The following is a 19,619-nucleotide window of genomic DNA, read 5'->3' as shown; positions in this document are numbered from 1 at the left end:
TTTAATACAATGGATGTCAACATCAATAACAAGTTATGAATCGAAGTAGAGATGAGTTGTATGTGTCAACCACACAATAATTGTGTGGTATCTACGATTACTGTGTCTCAAATTTTGTAAAGAAGGTTTATACCCCTCCATTACTCCATGCTTTCAGTTGTAAGCTAGTATCTGGCAATTTAATTCACTAAAGTTTTAAAATCAACACAGCTTCTATTTGTAGGTAAGCATACACTATGGGCTATCTGTGTTCTGCTCACCACCAGTGTAGAAAGCCAGTTTCTAGCGTTGCTAGTCCACAGACATACTGCTGTGCCACTTGGGATGCACCAAAACTTTAGAAAACTGAAAAAAAAACAACCAATTTTCATGTTCATGGAAGAAAGTTTACTTTTGCTATGTATCTGTCTCACCTGTGATTGTTTGTTGTTAAATAAACATAAAGTTACAGCAAGGGGCGCATGTGGTCTGCCCACCGTGAATATTGAAATCCAATTTTTAACGTTGTAAGACCTTACACTTACCCCTGAACAATCGGACGTGTCCCACTTTGAGTGATTTAATTTGTCTTATAGAGATATATTTTACTGTAGTTATTTGTTACAGCTTCCACACCCAGTAAAACACAAAAAAATCCGTAAAATTGAATAACATATGTTTGATTTTCTTTGTTAGGACTAATCAATTTAATCTTATGGTTTGATTATAACATATTGTAATATTTAAAGTATTTATCCAAGAGTCTGTTTGTCTCCCTTTATTTATCAAACACATTTTAAGACATGAAACGTTCGGCCAGAAGTTTTTCTTGTAATCGAAACCTCACCTTTTTTACTGGAAATGTTTATTTGTTATTGACGCCTGACATGATCTATTAGAGCGCTTTGTTCGTAATTGGCAGATCACTGGATTTACACCCGTCGTCAAACATGTTTACCAATCCCTTTTAACGTGGGATAAGAGCAATCAACGAATTGGCGGTTGATGAATGTTGACCGGTCGCCTTCCCTTTAGTCTATCACTTCAAAAATTAGGGACGATTAAAGGAGACATCTTTGCAAGAAATTCAGTAAACAAACAACCTGTTAATAACTCATGATGTATTCATGGTAGAAAATTTGAAAGTTTCTAGTTATACTTTGCTTTGTATGGTGAGTTTACAGCAAGAAATAACAAATGATTCATTGGTAAAAGATTATTTCGGAATCAATAAGCAGAAGTTTAATATTATTTTTAACATAACCACTTCGAAATCGATAAAACGGTAACAGCATTCCCGTCTATTGGTTATTGTTTAAATTAGAGTAAATGTGACTGTTATGAGACTATTATGAGCATCAGTGCTACTAGTGTGGATTATATTACGTCAGTATAACTGGTATGAGACAATTTGGGTGTCAGAATGACAACTGAGATATTATAGATGCCAATGTAACTGATATGTTGGGTGTCAGTGTGACTAAAACTGTCATGTTCTTTAGTGTGACTGGTTTGACTCTTTTTGTGGCTGTTAATGGCTAGTGCAAGACTGTTATGAATGTTAATACCACTGAGACTGTTATAGATGTCATTGCGACTGGTTTGAGGCGTTTATAAAGGTTATGCACGAGACCTCATGCACCTGATCGGCTTTGTTTATTCCGCCACATTGGACGTAATAACAAATTAGTGAAATAACGATGACACTATTTTCAGTTAAATACTTAGAACTGAATCGTGTAATAATACCAGTTTATTGTGATGCTGTTGGTTGAACAAAATACAAGGCTGACCTTTGGTTATCTTTGTCGGTGTCTCCATGTAGAATACTGGGGCTACTGCACGTGAATAACACTCTCATATTCCTGTTACACACGTGCAATGTACAGTCAAGCTCTGGCCCTCTAGTTGACCTACAACCCATATGAAGAGCTGTCGAACAGTTGTGATTGAAGTAGTTACATACACATTCGTAACATGGTAAAAATACTTTCTTTCTGAGAGTGAAATGATCATAAATATCAGGCTGTCTGCTGTGTCTACCGAGGGGAATCGAACCCCTGGTTTTAGAGATGTAGATCTGAAAATGTACCACTATTTCACAGGAAGACAACATGAATATTAATACTAGAACTACAAAAGCTACAAAAACAAAAAAACATTTTTTGATACAGACCCAACCAACCCCATCTAAAGGTACATGTAGCGTAATGTTAGAATACAAGCATTGTGTAGATAAACAATTAGATCTAGATTCCAGGTCTAATGCCCCGGCAAAGCCTGGTGGTTAAGGTACTCGACTTATAATCTGAGGATCACAGGTTCGAATCCCCGTGACACCAAACATGCTCGTCCTTTCGGCCGTGGGGACGTTATAATGTGCGGTTAACCTCAGTATTCGTTGGTAAAATTGTATCCCAAGATCTGGCCGTGGATAATGACAGTTTTGTCCTCCCCATCAGTCTTAAGCTAGTAAATTAGGGACGGCTAGCGTGGATGACCTTGGTTTATTTTTGGCAAAATTAAAAAAAAAGCAACCAAAACAACAAATATACAAACAATCTAGACTTAATAATAATAAATTTGATAAACGTTATCAACAACCTAAGAAATAAGTCGATTCTCTCTAACTTTTAAAATAACATAAATCGTCTGCAGACATGAAATATTACTAAGCAGGTTTGTTTGTTGTGTTTCTGAATTTCGGCAAATCTACACAAGGACTCTGGCTATTCTTTTACAAACAAACAGTGAGATTGACCATCACTTTACAATGCCCCAATGGCTGAAAGGGTAAACATGTTTGGTGTGACAGGGATTCGAAATAGCTACTGTAAGATTGGTAGTCGAGCACCCTATTCAACTGGCCATGCCGTTCTAATATTGTGTTAATGAAAGTCTATCTATCTACCACTCGATTCCGTCAAGAAACATAGGGCCGCAATCACTTGCGGTTTCATGAACAGGTATTTAAGTGAGTAGGTTGTTAGCCCACTGCACCGAGCCGTCCCTAATTTAGCAGTGTAAGACTAGAGGGAAGGCAGCTAGCCATCACCACCCACCGCCAACTCTTGGTCTACTCTTTTACCAACAAAAAGTGGGATTGACCTTAACTTTATAACGCCCCCACGGCTGGGAGGGCGAGCATGTTTGGCGCGACTCGGGCGTGAACCCGCGACCTTCAGATTATGAAGCGCATGCCTTAACGCGCTAGGCCATGCCAGGCGTTAATGAAGGTATACCAGTAATGTAGTGTTAGGGAAAGTTGTTGAAATGGTAAAGTAACATGAAGCAACGATATAACTGAAAGTAATATCTATCATGTAAAACATTAAGTGACAATTATTCACTTGAAGTCAGAATAATATCTGATATAGAAATAAGTTTAATAATGGTTTTGATGTTGATGTATGTTGCTTTGTTTCTAAATTCAACTAAGTTTAACGACTGTCTCCTTCTTGAAAAGTACTTCATCTGAACACATCTTCATAATCCACGTACATGATTATTTTTCATGACCATCACATACTTTCCCAAATGTGACAAAGTCTTGGCGACATCAAACTACATACTAAATATCAAATAATGTTGAAATGTAGCTTTGATGCAAGTATTATGAAGATTTAAAAGCTTGTTTGTTAATTTTTTTAAAAAAAGCCGAACGAACAAAACAAATTAAATTGGATATGGCAAGAAAAGGGTATGCCAATTAAAAATACGAACAATGGACAAATTTAACATATTATGAATAATGCGACAACAAAGTAACTGGGATTCAGTTACAGTACAAAGAAAATAACGTTTCCAGAAAGGGAAGAAAGGTGAACCTTTCGAGACTGATCATCCCAGGACTACAAAACTTAAATACTGATATCTTGAACACAAGAAACTGACACTCCTTGGTCTTTTTAAAGACTTAAATCCCAATACGGAATGAGCAAAACGATTTTTTTTCTATAATAGTTCTTAGTTGACTCACTTGTTTATGTTTGGCTAGATCATATTTTTATAGAAAGATTTGCTGCAAATATAACGAGAAAAAAAAGAGTGGCGTGTTTGAGTTTAGTTTGAGTGGTCGTTTGTGAGAGAGACTGAGTTTGTGAACCTACGTATTAGTCTTAGTTTTTTTTTGTTATAAGCTGTTATTGGCTTTTTGTTTCAACACGGAACAATTTATAAATTACGAGTAAGTGTTAAATGTTTATAACATTTCTAAGCCTAGTTGCTTTTGAGAATTTTGTAACCGTTTGAAATATTGACAAGTTTTGTTGTACATCAATTTTGAACAGCGGACTTTAATAACCACATGTCTAGTGTGAAATGGCAGCTCTTAATTTACAACCTGCTGCTAAATTTTGACACACTACGTTTTGGAAGTGGATGTGTCTGAATTAGAGGTTGCTTCTACGTGAGTCTACAAAGAAGTGATTTTTTTATGATTGTGCCCTTTCGAAAATATTGTATATAAGTTAATATTTGATATTGTTCTTTTTATTTCTATAACCTACTTCTAAAACTACAAATTTTTAGTAGAGTTCTTTTTTTTTAGCGTATTACAGAGTACGATTATATGGAATCTTGTACTATAGTATAACATTTATCATTTATATACTGGTAGAAATATTTATATAAGTATTCAGTTCTGCTTCTATTAAAACCATTTGTGTGTTTGCTGATGAGTTCTAAGATTTTTAATTTGTTGTGACTGATTTAATCTATCTTTAAATTGTTCTTATGTAAGTCAGAATTTGACAATAACAGCTGAAATAAAATCACCATGGAACTGGATCTATCAAGACTAATTTTTTACATTTATTGGCGATCCCTAGGTAATTTAGTATTACCAAAAAATTGTTATTTGTTGGAAGGGCATTTGATATCCTTGTTTGACGAAAAATATTTGCACACTCAAAACATAAAGACATATGCAGATAGGAAATTGTGAATTTCCCTTCTACTTTGTGATATTGGAAAACAAAGGAATGCGGATCAACAAGGGCAATCAGAGATATCCAGAAAGTGATCTGGAATATGTTATACCTCAGCGATGAGAAATGAAGTGCATTATCTTATAACAAGATATCCATGTATACCAGTTCAATATATGCTCCAAAACGATATCAACTTAGTATGGGATCGCTAAGACACATCTTTCAATCATACCACTCGTTCAACCGTCGCATACTTCAAGAAACTTGAGAAAGAAACGGGTGTTAAGGATATTCCTTTTGAAATTATACCAAGAAACTTTTCAAACGAAATGCGTATAGATTTCTGTACAATCAGACTATTAAAATGGACGATGAACAACCATTATCGTCGCATATTACATGGGTTATGAAAAGCATGGAAGTAATGTGAGACCCCACGCTAGTACAGCAATAAGTCTACGGATTTACAACGTTAAAATCAGGGGTTCGATTCCTTTCGGTGGGCTCAGAAGATCGCCCGGTGTGGCTTTGCTATAAGAAAAAAATACACACAAGTAATGTGATGTGCGTTACAAATGAAAATTAGGCTTGCGATAGCCCTCTGAAGTGGAAACCAGGTCTATTATCAAAAATCAAGTTTGTTAAATAGGTCATGAACAGACATGGTAAGACTCCAAATCAGATTTTTAACATAAAATAGTTAGTATTCTGTATTTTTCCTAAAATTTAAATAATTATAAACTGTCTTAAAAACGAGATTGGGAAATTTACTTTTTACTTAAATGGTTTCTGAGAGTAATAAAAACCACCAATGATGGAACAAAATATAATTGTTAATATTAAGTTAATAGTGAAAAGAGTGATATAAATATTTAATCTGTAAAACGAAGGTATTATGGGTAACATTTCAGATACAAATTCTACAAACATTTATAATACTTAAAAATGGGTTATCTGCGCTTTACCCACTACAGCTATTATACTAACTTTATTGTTCAAGCATTCCTTTTTTCCTTAGCTGAATGGTTAAACCTAATAAAGGGAAATTTGAAAACGCTAAGAAAACACGTCATTGTTTCAAAACATTTAAATTATCTATAATTTAAAAGCGAACTATATAATAAACGTGTAGATATATTTTACTTTCCCCTAAAATAAACTATATTTACTTTATTGTCTAGTAAAAATCTGCTAAACAGAATAATCAATTTAAAAATAACACTAGATAAGTTCTAAATTTTTATAACTACATCGTATTGACTCAGATGATATTTTCATTAAGCTTTGCCTTTTTTTTTTATTTTGAAGAACGGTTAACTGGTCTCTGACAGTCAATCGCGTTATACAATTCCAGAAGATAGATACAGGTTATTACGGAAGAAAAAATGTTCTGTTTCAAGAGTAAATAAATCCAAAATAATGAGTAATACATATTTTTATATACTCCCTGTTAGTACAGCGGTGTGTCTACGGATTTTCAACGCTAAAATCACGGGTTCCTTTCCCCTCAGTGGGCTCAGAAGATACCCCGATGTGGCTTTGCTATAAGAAAACACACATACATTTTTATATATTGTTTTCAAGTTCATATGACATGTTGTGTTACAGTCTACAGAGGATATAATTCTTTTCGTAATTCATGACTTGCGCATGTTTTATTGACATCAATGCTATATAAATTCCAACGTTAAGCATCCCCTATGCAACACTATTTTAGTACTTGCTGATTGAGTGACAGGCAAAACTCTGGTGGGAGTTGTTAGAACTGGTGATTTCTTCAGGCACTTTGCAGCTTCTTTTTGATAAAACCAAAAAACTGCTTACCATTGGAGTTTCTGATCGTGGCACGCTCATCAGTGAGGGGCAGAGTGTCCATGATATTATACCCTGACTTGAGGTGACTGGATTGTAGTTTAATACTTCACGTGGAAACAAGAACAAAAATGTGAATGTTGTGAATGTAGATATTATTGTTTCTCTTTTGTATTAGCATGGATTAAAAAGTTGAAATTTCCAGTTAATATCATGCTGCACGGATGATAGCGACAAACATAAAATCACAACACTGTTGTTGTTGAAAGAAATTCCACGAAGCTAAATGATATACTAGCTCCATACATGTTAAACTTTGGAATGAAATGGACATTTCGAACGTTAAATTCGAAATTACTGATTATCCAAAGTCACAATAAATGATAAAAAATGTTCCATTGTTTATATATTTGAAAAATATGCTACTTTAAATAATATCTTTAATAATATTAAACTTTAACATTAATTTCGGCTTACTATCTTCTACTGAGACAGGCCACCAGTAGTTTGTAGTAAGCGTGCATGGTTGTGGATCATAATGTTCGAATTTAAGCTGTGCTCAGGTTCTAAGAATGACAATCAGTCGTGTTATTCGGTTATCGGAGGTAGATAAAGGTTATTATGACAGTAAGTGCTACCGAGTAGCTAGTCAGTTGTTTAAAATTAGGAACGGCTGACTACTGGTCTCTGATTTGCCGTTTATCCCGAGTGAGCGTACAATACCCATCAGGTTGAAATATTGGTATCAATCTACTAAGAGACTTTTCAAGAGTGTTTGAAAACTTAAAAATTCTTAGCCCTTAGACGGAGAAACAATATTTATGTGTGAATGTACGAGAGCCTGAAAAAAAACACCAAAACTAACTGTATTAAATATATGTTAAAAGTGTGAGTTAATCTAGGTAGTCTCATTAAGAATGTTGTCTCAGATCATTGGATCTCTGTAAACGACCATTTAAATAATAGTGGAGGCACTTTGTGGATAAGATAATGACTACTGTTTTACTATTTTCAAAATTAAGAATACACCATCTGTCAAAACCTGTCATTCATGTAACGTTTTTCAAATACAAAATCCCAAATATAAAGAAAAACTTCTAGGTGGCACGTACTTGTTTTTTACTGATAGTGCTAGAACTCAGGATTCAATCCCAACTGTGGACTCAATGCATATACTTTACTGCGTAGCTTTACTTTAAAGTTAAAAAAAATATCAAACTGAAAGATGATTAACAGAAATAGGTACATTATCTTGTAATCTAAAAACGTCAAGTTATTTATCGTTAATATAAATAGTATGCGAGAATCATACTCAATATAAAACTTGTGTTTATTTGTTCTAGAGAGGAACCACATTGGGGTATTGATGTTATTTATGGATATATCTATTTTAATTGTAAGAAAGATTACAAACCCTCCCAAATTTCCTATCTATCAACACAATACAGAAACAGGACATACGATTTCTTTCCCCCACTTTAAAATTCTTTCAACAACCGAACAAGATACTGAACTTATAATAAAAGAAATGTTATACATTAAAAAAAACTATTATTCCGTCCCTGAATAACATACAGTCTTGTATGGATTTAAACCTATTTTAACTGTGCAACTTGTACCTCAGTTTTCATTTTCTCGTTTTGTATTTGTTTATTTCTTATTTATATATTTTTGTTGTAATCATATATATCAACCTTGTCCATAGTTCAAAGCGTCTGAAAGTGCCTTATCCACCTGGACGTGCCGAGCCATGTTGTTTTAAGATTATTATCTTTCCGTTTTGCTGGAAAAATCTTACTTCAAACTAAAGAAAGTAGATACAGATATATCTTCTATCAGTTTTCAAAACAAAAATGTTATTCCTAAGTCCTTTAATTTAAAACTATTATGTTACAGCTTACAATCAATGTCAAAAATACCTGCTGGAAAAACTCCAGTGAAAAAAAAAAACACCGGCATAAAAGTCATCTCACGGCAAAGTTCAACAGAAGTGAGACTGATTTTAAGAACAGTGTTACATTGTTAGTTTTTATACATTTAGTGTTTAATTTTTAGATGTAAAAACGGAAAACTGCTCGTCACGTACATTTACAAAATACATAAATTATTAAGCTCTGTAAAGTTACTAACAGCAAAAATATACTGACGTAAATCTTTAACTTTAAGGCCTCCTTAGGGACTTAAAAACAAAGAACAACAAAATAAAACTTTACAAACAGTGCGTGCACCACCAGGTATAATATACGGCTTTCCTAAGATTTATAAACAGAATCATCCATTGCGCCCGACTAGGCATGGGCAGCTGGTTCGGGTGTTTGACTCGTAATGTAAGGATCGCGAGTTCGAATTCCCGTTACATCAAACATGTTCGTCCTTTCTGTTATGGGGGCGTTATAAAGTTTTGGTCAATCCCACAATTCGTTGGTAAAAGAGTAGCCCAAGAGTTGGCGGTGGGTAGTGATGGCTAACTGCCTTCCCTCTAGTCTTACATTACTAAATTATGGATGGCTAAAGCAGATAATCTTCATGTATCTTTGTACGAAATTCAAAACAAACAAACCAGTACGCCCTATATCTTCTGCAAGCAGAATGCACAGTTATAAAACAACCAAATTCCTTATACCTGGGCCCGGCATGGCCAAGCGCGTAAGGCGCGCGACTCGTAATCCGAGGGGGCGTTATAATGTGACAGTGAATCCCACTTTTCGTTGGTAAAAGAGTAGCCCAAGAGTTGGCGGTGGGTGGTGATGACTAGCTGCCTTCCCTCTAGTCTTACACTGCTAAATTAGGGACGGCTAGCACAGATAGCCCTCGAGTAGCTTTGTGCGAAATTCTAAAACAAACAAACCTTATACCTATTCTTAATCCATTAACATTTAATGAATTTATTGTTATTGGTTCATTTTCATTTGTTAAAGAGTTAAAAGATCTACGCCCTCGTAATGAATGTTTATTGGGTCCTTTTGATGCAAGTTATTTATTCATAAACATTCCTTCGGATTAAACCGTTGACATTTGCTGTCCTCTTTCAATAGGAGTCTCTTGTTCATGGCTTAATTAAATAACAACTTAGATCTTTAATTATTCGTTCTTTAAATAACAACCGTTTTGTATTTAATGGACAAAGACAAATTTAAAGTTTGTCGAGATTATGGGAAGATTACGATGAAAAGTTATATTACCGTAATTTATTGACATAATTGTTTTAGGCCTTTTTACTTGAACTCAAGTCAGCAACTGCTTACAAAATCTAAGGATATTTTTACCGGCTAATTCCTCCTAAAGAATTATGTCAAATATAAATCAATTTGCTTTACCTTCTTTATTAAGAGCTCTGGATCAGATTTGTTTGTTTTTGTTTACTTCCACTTAATTTAATATCGACAGTTTCTTGTGCTAACACTTTTGAGTTCAATCTATGTTCACTATTCGAATTAATGTTCTTTTCCGAATTTTGGGCTCGGCTTGGCCAAGCGTGTTAAGGTGTGCGACTCGTAATCTGAGGGTCGCGGGTTCGCATCCCCGTCGCGCCAAACATGCTCGCCCTTTATCCGTGGGGCGTTATAATGTGACGGTCAATTTGTTGGTAAAAGAGTAGCCCAAAAGTTGGCGGTGGTGGTGATGACTAGCTGCCTTCCCTCTAGTCTTACACTGCTAAATTAGGGACGGTTAGCACAGATAGCCCTCGAGTAGCTATGTGCGAAATTCAAAAGCAAAAACAAACTTTCCGAATTTCCGTTACGTTGCTATGATACAGTGACGCTCAACAATAGTTCTTGGACGTTGGACGTGCAGTGGTTGTTAAACTAGAGGTTCAGGTTTTTGTAAGAAATTTAAAATAACCTTAATTTATGACATTAAAATGTTTTATTATTAATTTCATTGATATATAAATCTTATTTTATTCTTTTAAAAAGTTGTATTTCTTTTTTATTACTTGGCGATGCTCCGATCAACCGTTCTTTTTAAAGACAAAAACAAGCCTATCATTAGACAAACCCTTAAGAACGTTTTGAATTGCAACAATACGCGAAGATGGAATGTAACGAAGATAATGCAAATAGAATTAAACAATTCCATAGTTTTCGGTTAATTTTAATTTTATTTCGGATATATTTCTGATGTATTTGCATGTTTCGTACAACTGTCTCAACTGACCAGAAGTTTGGATTTGAGCCTGGAAATTAATTACATGTTGGTATGTATTACATTTATGCTATTTGGCAATATGATTGATGCACACAATTTCCTTTTTTGTTTACATAAATACATTTTAATACAAAAACATAACATCAAGTTTATTTATAATAACAGTTATTACTAATAGTTATTACAAATTATGGTTTATATACAACAGTTTTACAAACTTACAAACAATACTGAATCTTGTACCTGGCTTAGAACTGAATCTTTTATAGGCTAAGTCCATGCCGAACAAATTAATTCTAAGTTGTGTTGCTGCACCTCGTTAGAGCAAGCTTCACCCATAAAGTAAGGGGTGTGGGGCCAGCATGTCACAGTAAGAATAATAACGTCCGAAATTATTCTCTGAAGTTGAATTATTTGTAATGTTCAATATCAATAAACGCTTCTGGTTCATTTCTGTTGTTTCCGATTAATAAACGTTACTCACAGTTATAGCTTCCTATAACCAGCACACTGACTGGTTACTGTCTCTCAGCTCTGTATAAGAATTAGGGAAGAGTGTACAGGGTGTTCGGAAAGTCACTGTGCAGTTTTGTAATCATATTTTATTCAGTCTATTTCAAGCCAGCAACTGATAGCGGTGTTTAGGAACGAAGTAAGAAGGATCCAGGCCTGTATTGATGCCAACGGGGGTCACTTTCAACATTGTTTATAATTGTCATTGATATTTACCTCCTGTATTCTATATTGAAACATGTCTGTTAATAAATGTATAAGTGAACAGTGACGTTCCAAACACCCTGTAGTTATTTTGACACTGTTCTCGCGCGCTTTTTTCAACTAGATATTGATGCTTTTCACTTTCAACAATTTTTAACAAATTTTACCAACAAGCAGGACTTGCACACAATACGTAGTCAACAATATACGTCACATGGAAAAAAGAGAACTATATAGAAACAAACGCAGGTATTAAAATAAATGTACAGCGGAAAATTCGTTACAGTACACATACAGATTCTTCTACCAAAGGTGAAATTTAAAGGAGAACTAATGACGTTGAGGCATAATGTTTCCCTTGATTGACCGTAACCACTGTTGTTGGTTGCAGTTTCGCCTGTTGAAGGCTCATCAGCGCAGCTTGAGCTGGCTAATCAAATAAATATAATTAGACTTCTTATCACCGTGATTTGTATACAACATTAACGGAAGGGGGTTAAGTCGTCTTCAATCACCAATAAAGTAACCTAAAATAGTTTAAGTATTTGAATGATGTTAGAGGTCGTGCCTAAATCACTATTCCACATTATATATTGGACCAAGTATTTATTACTTTGTTAATGTGATTTATCTCAAAAAAATATTTATTTATTTATGACATTCGTATTTTTTTATGTATATACATATATAACTATAATTCTTAAACATATGGTTTCAGTTGTTTGTAAACATTGTTATACACGGTTATTTATTTTACATGAAATATTAGATTTGAAACTTTTTTCGTTTACGAATTTAATATTCAGTTAGAGATACGAAAAGGTCTTTGTTTGAAATGTTGTATCTACAGCATAGCGTATTTTATATTTATCTGTGCTTAACAACTTATTATCCGTGGTTAATATGTTATCAATTATTGTAAACAATAAGACAGTGAATTAATATTTTACGTCGTGTTCGCCTCCCAGAAACTGTCAAAGAATGATTACACATACTCTTGTAACACATATTAGTATTAAACCTGTTACATTTTTAAAAACACTCTTTTCTTCCTGATATTTGACTTTCCTTGATCATTAATATAATTTACTATTTCTATTTTACTTTTTTCTATAATATTTTCATTTTCTGCCTCGTTCAACTATTTTATTTTATTTCGTTTTGATTTCCTGTCACTGTTTCTTAACTCCAATAAGCCACCAAGTAACTCAGCAGCATGTTTTCGGACTTACAACACTTAATATCAGGTTGATGGACACAGCACAGATAGCCCACTCTGTGGCTTTATGTGAAACTACAAACCAACAAACAACTCCAGTAATACTCATAAGGTCATCTCAAAGGTTAAAGATTAATTAATATTATATTTTAATTTCACCAAAATAATCCCAATTCTGAACTTCATTAACATATTATATCTTTAGTTGCCTTCTTTTATTACCTGTTAAAATTATGTCACGTTCGGTTTATTTACGGATGAAAAATCTCAATTTATTTCTGCCTTTGTCTGCTACAGATTTGTTAATCTTGAAATTTAGTTTCACATTTACTGTCCATTAATTTTGAAAGTTAAGAAGTTGATATAAGCTTCCTGTATCATACTTTATGTAATGTTCAAATATAATTAGATTGATATGAAATTCTGTGTAATAGTATTTTGCGCTTATAAAGTACCTTTTATCTTTATCCTTTGATACCATTCTGCCTGACGTCCATACCAAGTCAAACATATTCTTGTTTATTACGTAAAGAAGTAAAAAAACTTCTCAAACTATCAAAAGTTGTTAACTTTTCGAAACTGTTAATGCGGTCGTGTGGCTTTATACATCAGGGAATCTAGGAGGTTACGTGAGTCATGGTTTCAAAAACTGTTACCAGATGGCAATATCAGTAGGAGCAATTCGTGATGACGAGTAACCTACTTGAAGTAAAAATGTATCTCAGGACGCTGCTCCTCGCCAGTACAGTGGTATGTCTACGGATTTACAATGCTACAATCAGAGATTTGAATCCCCTCGGTGGGCTCAGCAGATAGCTTGATGTGGCTTTGCTATAAGAAAAACAAACAAACAAATCTCAGGACAGTTGGTGTGGGTATTAACACTTTTGCCAATAAAGCAGAGAACAACGTTTCGACCTTAGGTCATTTTCAGATTAAGAAAGATACAATATTTGTAGGAGTTGTATTACTAGGAGCGTTTTGATAGGGGCGTGTCAGCGACAATCCTCTCACAGACCCAAACCACACTATTCTCTCACAGTTCTCAGGTGATGTTGCAATCTGGAATAGTGTCGAAAAACCAATAACAGCAACAAACAACCACTGCTAAACAATATAAAATTTTCACTGTACTGAGTGGATAATTAAAATAAGTGCGCACAAAATACAAGCCATATTATTTGCGAAATCGTAGAAAAGGTTTGGCTTGTTTTAAATTTCGCGCAAAGCTACACGAGGGCTATTTGCGCTAGCCGTCCTTAATTGTGTAGTGTAATACCAGAGAAATGGCAGTTAGTCGTCACCACCCATCGCCAACTCTTGGGCTACTCTTTTACCAACGAATAGTGCGATTAACCATCACATTATAACGCCCTCATGGGTAAAAGGACGAGCATGTTTGGTAGAACATAAAGCAAATTAATATTACAGTTATATCTAGACATGACTCTTACAGGTAACAATATCAGCAAAATTCTTAAGGATTACTTTGACTCAAACTGCATACAACACATTAATAGCATAAAACCCAGAATTTTGAAAATAGCGAGTTACTTTAAGAATGTGAATGATAAAAAGAAGATTCAACAGAAAACATATTAAAACTTTACAGAACACACATCAGACCAGTCGTAGAATATGTTTGTATAACATGGATAAATGTATCAAAAACACTCATCAACAAACAACATATACAACATTGTATTTTAACGCAAGCATATACAGTTCCACGATCAACAAACTAAATATTTCTACACAACTGTTCAAACATGCTAATTCTATAAAACAGACTCCTGGATAACTCGCTTCAATATTATAACAGAAATATTAATTCAAATGAACTGATGAGCAAACTAGAGAGTTACATAATACATGAAGAATCTAGCTCTAAGTACCTCTCCCCTCTGAACGTCATAAATAAAAAACTTAAAAGTTCAAAAAGTGCCAGGCTAATTGAGTCGTAGATAGAAACGTAGCTCAATTTTAAAATTTTGTATATAAAAATAGGATTATGCGTTTGGGTGCATATGACTGTTTTCTGAACACAGACTAATAGTTCGATTATCCCATGAAAAGACTAAGTTAATTACAACTACGGACAATGGACAAAATTTAATATACTGTAATACAACAACAAAGTAAATGCTAATTAATTACCCAGGATTTAGTAGCAGTGCAGATAAAATAACAGTTCCAGAGAGGGAAGAAGAGGTATACAATAAACCTGTCCCTTTCTGGTCCGAAACATGGACTAAATCCAGATGAAAAATAATAATTTGCTAGTGGTTGTATAGTTCTAATAAGTGGCATCAGAGGATAGTGTGTTATCTACGTCTTCCTGAAAGAACTTTTTTCGTTTTGCCATACACATAAAATGTCCAAACTCAAAAAATGTATCACTAACTGTAACGTATTAATGTGTTGTGTTATTGTTATTAAACAGAAAACTACCCAAACAGATACCTATACCCTTCTCACCGAAAGTAACGAAACCCTATTTGTAGCGTTATTAGCCCTTTGTCTTATCGCTGAGCCAAGTAATGTAGTACAGTTGTATTCACCTGTTTCTAGACGATCGTATATGAAAGTATATATTCATACATTTAATGTTCTCAGATTTATATGATATAAATATATAACTAGAGCTTGACGGTTAAGTCTTTGTATATAAAGTCAGCATGTTACACATATTGGTCAATTGCTTTTGCAATGTTTAGGAAGATTATGTAACAAACATTATCTACTTCTGCAATGTGATACAAAAAAGTGATTTTGACTTTGTAAGTACATTTACCCTTTATTAATATTTTTATGAAGCTTGAATTAATATGTACATTTGTTATTTTTGTGTTGGAATTAAACTCACTATCCACTAGTTCTGATGAAATGGAGAAGCTAGAGAGATAGACTGTTTACAGTTTAGATTTCACTACATTCACTCTCAGCTATTAACATATAAGTAAACTTACAAGCTAAAGAAAGACACAATAACAAGTTATTTTATTATGTATGGTGAAGAAGGGGGAAATGTTTTCATATAATTAAATTCTTTTTACATGTTTACAGATTATTTTATAATAGACATTTTGGGGTTATATATCAAGGGTCAAGTGTTCTCGTTCTAATGAAGATCAGTCTGGCCGTTTTTCTGTTATTTGTTCTTTTCACAGACACGATCAAAAGTACGTGGAAAGGTTCATTTGGTTTAAGTTTGTATTGCTCGAATTGGGATAAAGGATTTGCATAATTAAATAATCATCATTGTTCAATCTATTGTATTGTACATTACTCTAACATTTCTACAGAAGGTCAATCTATAGATTTCAACAGGTTTTCAAATCGGTAAGCTGTTATAACAGGTAAAAATTATAGATAAAACTCCAACTCTATCATCTCAGGTGTTATCAATACAGATATTATTTCAAAATCTTGAAAAAAAACAATAAAAACAACGTTTTTCCAGAGAATTATTGGTGTGGAGAGATTAAGTATGAAGGCTGTAAAATGTACATTCATAGAACCAAATCATTTGTATTTTCTTCAGTTTAGGGATGTTACAGATATTTCACAAAAATATGGTTTTGACACTAATAAAGGAAGATATGAAATTTATTACTAAGTGGTCCATAATTTTGACGGTAAGAAAACAATTTTTAAATGGTATAAAACTTGTTTGTTTGACGTTAAACACAAAACTACACTAAGACAAGTATCATTGTCAGTGAAGATAAAATACTTCAAGTTAGGGAATGACATTAACAACCTCAGTTTTATTACTGCAGCTTTAGCTGTGTTCTGACAGACTAAAATTATAGAAGGAATATTTCACATATTTGTTACACAGAAGAACCATAGATAATTGCCAGGGACACGTACCAAACATCAGACTTTATTCATAAGACACATTGCCAACAGTACTTCGAAATAAATTTCTGGAATGACATCGATAGTAACGGGAGGAAAGTTACATCTTAGTTTTACAGAAACAGATGTACAGGAAATATTTTGATATCTAACATCAAATATTAAGATATTTTGTTATTGAGTTTTTATACATTTTTAAAACATATGTACATAACCAACCGATAACTGAAAGTTTTTCTCACATATGCCGTTCTGATATCGACATATTCCGATAGTACTTTATCTAATTCAAGGACAAGATGTTTTTCAACGCATGATAATTCCCTCTTATATCCACCAACACTGTTTTCACGTGTACGGTTATATATACGAGTAACTCTAGCCCTTAATTATACACCACTCTGATCCATCTCTAGGATAGTTTCTCGTAGGTTTTACGGATGAACTTGATAAAGATCGCATCTCATCGTGGGTCGATGGTGGACTGAGAAACTGCGCATATCAAAGTATTAAATAAAGAAACCTAAACTTTTCATCAGTGAAGTATATGGTCTTGAATATGTTTTATATTGAAGAACAATCTACAATTCCTTCAAATTCATCCCTTAAACAGCAGCCATCATCTACTGATCCTGCTTTCTAGAACATTCCCACTGTTTAAGAGTTAAATAGAATATATTGAAACTTTAAAGACACTCCTAATAATCATTCGAGAATAAAACTATATCTGCTGTCTAATTTACATCAAATGTCATATCCTTCATGTCTATAACATGCTACTTTATGATTACTATATGACAGCATCTTTTAAAAGTAAAATGAGACTTGCGAGCTGAAAAGTGATGCATAAACAGGACCTAAAATCATTCAAATATAAAATGTTCTTTTTCTGTTTTACAGGTCCAACAGGATCTGTACAAGGTGATAATAATTTTTCCTAGTTACTGAATTACAATTAAAGGTCCTTTTCAGGACCATCGAATCTTTAAAAAAGATGTTACGATTACACATTTAATGTTTTATATCTGTGATCGACTTAGTTTTCAAGTTAAGTTGATGTACGTAAATGAATCGTGATAAATTCAGCATTTTTAACATAAAAATAAATACAGTATTTATTCTAATACATCAAGCAAAATAGATGTGTGAGCTATCTAATTTCTATAAACATTTAACTTTCGTTAAAAGTAAAGGCAGAAGAGCTGCATAGTAACGCTATTAATAAAAGTGATGTCAAAACTGCCAAGATAATCACTGAAATTAATAAAGATGACATTCTTGATTATAAACACAATTTGAATATTATGCCATAATTTTCTATGGTTTACCTTATATTTACAAAGAAGGAGTTTCATTACGACCTATTGTTTTCGACAATTGAGTTTTCAGTCATACTTTACTGGGCTGTAGTTGAATTTTTAAAATGTTCACTATCATTGAATCTATATAAATAAATATCAGTATGTGTCTGTTTCTTATACGTCTCCACGTTTTTTGTTCAATTAACACCAAAGCTAACACGGTGATATAGCTCTATTTGTTATTCGTCTGCAAACCATTAACTAGATAATCAGACCAACGTCTTGCAATTCCATCTTTCACAAATGCTAAGAGTTATCTTTAGTGTTTTAGGACAGTGTTTTCTGTGTATTATTATTCTCTGTTCTTAGTTGTATTATTTAATTACATAAAAACATTATTGATTGTATCAATACCTTTAGTACATTAAGTTTCATGACAGTTGACAGCAAAAAAGAGAAGACCCAGGTGAATATTATATTCTTTGTTTTTCATATGTGTGTTTTATTTATTATTTATATCACTGAGTAAAATGTAACAAATAGTAACTTATGAGATAAGGTAAAGTAATTCTTTTTAATATGGTATGCTTGTGAGCAGCCCATGGGTTATTTAATTTTTGGGTTTTGGTTTCAGTTTCGGAGCTCTTGTAAAACAATCTTGTGAGGGATGTCAACATATTTAACATGATTATTATTTTTAGTTTCATGTACAATAAGATTATGTTCGCTTCGACAACGTTTTAATTGGCACATGGGTGTTGGTTTCGCAGCTCTACCAATAATAAATTTGTTTCGGTTTTCAACATTTTCAATAGCAATAAAAACGTGTCTCTGGTAATGTTCTGTCTTACTGCCAAGTCTCACAGTAATAATTTTATTAACATTGTGAACAAGTCTAGTAGAGGGAGGCCTGATGTTGTTTGACACCTCCCTCTGGATACGTTCATCGTCTTTCACTTCTTTTGGTGTTTCTGCCTGAAGATGTAAATCATAATTAGTGAGGCAACAACACTCATCAATCGAAAAAATGTTTTAATAACAATAATCAGTTAATAAACATTTTAAAAACATATAATTTATTCTTTATGTAACAATCATTTTACTATAATATGAGTAAAACCAAATAAATGTTTATATGAAAATTGTAAATTATGAAATTGATTTAAAATGTCTGATAAACGTTTTCTCGAAACTACGAAATATATCTCAAGCATTGTCCCAAATAGTGAGGAAGGTAGAGCAGACAATACCTTTAAATAATGTTTAACATTTGTAAACTGTAATAAAACAAAATATACACCATAAATGTTGGAAGCTACAACTACCGTAGTGGACCGATTATAGGGAGATCTCTAATATAATACGATCCATAGTATCAGAAACCATGGGAAAAAATTGAGAGTCACAAGCCCTTTTTTTCAGGTCCACAAAAATCAATAGTATAACTGAACAGCCTACAGGTGGATTAGTTGCAAGATTAGCGTTGGCCATGAGCGAACATCTGGCGCGCATGCGTAGCTGGATGCTATCTGGAAATTCGAGAATGCGATAGGTGAGAGTAGGGGTTTAAAAGACCTGTAGACAGCTGCAATTATAAGGCGACTATCAATCTTATGCCTAGTTATTAATCAAAAACATGGTCTTGTA

This window comes from Tachypleus tridentatus, unplaced genomic scaffold (genome assembly GCF_004210375.1).
Source record: "Tachypleus tridentatus isolate NWPU-2018 unplaced genomic scaffold, ASM421037v1 Hic_cluster_2, whole genome shotgun sequence".
NCBI classification, from domain to species: Eukaryota; Metazoa; Arthropoda; class Merostomata; order Xiphosura; family Limulidae; genus Tachypleus; species Tachypleus tridentatus.
This window is presented reverse-complemented; position numbering follows the sequence as displayed.